Source organism: Pteropus vampyrus, unplaced genomic scaffold (assembly GCF_000151845.1).
Source record: "Pteropus vampyrus isolate Shadow unplaced genomic scaffold, Pvam_2.0 Scaffold236, whole genome shotgun sequence".
NCBI lineage: Eukaryota > Metazoa > Chordata > Mammalia > Chiroptera > Pteropodidae > Pteropus > Pteropus vampyrus.
This window is the reverse complement of record NW_011889017.1, coordinates 2,332,301-2,334,654: the sequence shown is the minus strand read 5'-3', so window position 1 is coordinate 2,334,654 and position 2,354 is coordinate 2,332,301. Positions and strand designations below refer to the sequence as shown.

The following is a 2,354-nucleotide window of genomic DNA, read 5'->3' as shown; positions in this document are numbered from 1 at the left end:
GTCTTATGGAAGCAGAGGAAGAGTTTCTGAGACTTACATATTCTAGCATCAGCAACACTTATTTTTTAAATAGACTTTATTTTTAGAGCAGCTTTAGGCTCACAGCAAAATTGAGCAGAAGGTACAGAGATTTCCCATTTATCCCCTGCCCTCACACGGGCACAGCCATTCCACCCAGAATGGGGTATTTGTCACAGTTGATGAACCTGTACTGACACATCATTATCACTCAGAGTCCATAGTGTATATTTGGGTTTACTCTTTTTGTCGTATATTCTGTGGATTTGAACAAATGTATAACAACATGTATCTACCATTATGGTATACAGAATAGTTTCACTGTCCTAAAAATCTCCCCGCCCCCATATCCGTGGCAACTATTGAACTTTTTACTGACTCCATAGTTTTGCCTTTTCCATACTGTCATGTAGTTGGGATCATGCAGAATGTAGCCTTTTCGGACTGGCTTCTTTCACTTAGTGACATGCATTTAAGGTTCTTCCATGTCTTTTCACGGCTTGATAGCTAATTTCTTTTTAGTGCCGAATAATATTTCTCTGTCTGGATGTACCATAGTTTATCCATTCAACTTCTGAGGGAGCTTTTGTTTGCTTCCAAGTTTTAGAATATAAAGAGAGCCCAGTACTGGCACATTGTATGGCTTTCAATAATGTCCTAACCTTCCTCTTCTGAGCCTCCTTACTCTGTGAATATGATTGATACTCTGGTAATTTTCCTTTTCACTCTATATAATTTTTTTAAGTTACTCTGAAAATCAGTTACTGATAAATACAGCTTTCTCACAAGACAGAATAAGGAAGAATGAGTGCTCAGTTCAGAACACCCCTCAGAAAGAAGCATCACTATATGTGTATTTGAAATCTTGGCTCATTCATTATTCAGCTTACAGAAACGGGCCTCACTGCTGATAGACCTGATGCTTCTGCCATATTTTAGGTAAAAGTATTTAGTCCTTCTCAACGTCATGTGGGGAAAGAGAAAAACATATAAATAATAAATGTGAGGTTACTTATAGGAAGGAACAGAATCTTTGGGAAGTGCTTCCTGCATCTCAGTTTTGTGATTTTGGGTTGGTTTGTCCATTCTAGATTCTCTCCCGTTGATCCACCATTTATTATTGGCAGGTGATTCTGACAAGCGGCATGCCAGTGACTTTGCCCTCTGGAAGGCAGCTAAACCCCAAGAGATGTTTTGGGCCTCTCCTTGGGGAAATGGAAGACCTGGCTGGCATATTGAATGTTCTACCATCTCAAGGTAAGGTTTTCTTGGGTTCTTCCCGTGTTTGTGATGTGGAAAACTCAAGCAATGCCTGACTTGGTCAGCAGAGGGCATAGATGGGGCAAGTTTAATCCTGGCACCAGAGCCCACAAAGCAGCTGATTTGAAAAGAAAGCTAGCGCTCCAGTGGGACTGGCTGTAAGAAGGAAACCAAAACAAACATGGCATGTTTATCTTTCCAACATCGGCACTTGTTATTTTTAGTAGAAAAGCCCACTCGACAGTTCAGTTCTTGATTTCCTATCACCTTTAAGCCAGTTCCAGGTATGCCTTCATCTCTCTGCTCAGGGTCTAGGCGAGGGCAGAGCCCTGGGAACTGGGAACTGAATTACCTTCCTCTTAACCTGCTCTCTCAGTCCACAGACCCTCACCCCCAAAGCTGGTTCTTGATCAGATCCCATCGAGCATCACCCGCCGTTTCCACATTTCTGGCTCCCTAGGTTTCAGTCTGGCTTTTCCACCAGCTCTTCACCTTGGGCAACACTATGCTCGGGTTGCTTCTGTCTTGGGAATCTCCATAACCACAGGTCCTTCTCTGATCTTGATTTCCAGCGACCTTTTTTGTTTGCTTCTCTTCTCACTGTCTATACGTGACCTGCTACTGCTTGGTTTCCTGAGGTCACTGGTGACCTCAGTGACAGGCAGCTGATGTCCCTGCTCTTTCCTTGGCCTCTGCAAAACAACTTTCTTCTGGTTTCAGCATACCTGCTGGGACTTCCTCCACTTTCTTTTTGATATCCTCTGTAGACCATTCCTTTGGCACTTCCCATGGTTCTGCCTGTGGCCAGATATCCCTTTTCTTGTGTACGTGTTATACAGAAAGTGTACAAAAGGCAGCATACCGCATATGCTGTCCTGTTCTCTTTTCACATAGCAATCCATCTCGGGAGTTCCCTTGTGTTAATTCGTCTTCATCATTTGTCTCTCGGCTTCATGGTGCTATACTGTGTGGCTGGACCGTCAATCATTTAGCCAGTATCCTGTGGAGAAGCATGTAGTTCTTTCCAATATTTTGCTGTTACAGATACCTGCAGGGAATAACCTGGTGTGTATATT

General features: G+C 43.0%; 1 protein-coding gene across 2 annotated transcripts in view; it reads left to right on the top strand.

Annotated features, from left to right (window-relative positions):
* Positions 1-2,354, top strand: part of CARS2 (cysteinyl-tRNA synthetase 2, mitochondrial) — a 39,613-nt gene that overhangs the window by 15,372 nt on the left and 21,887 nt on the right. The window lies entirely within an intron of this gene.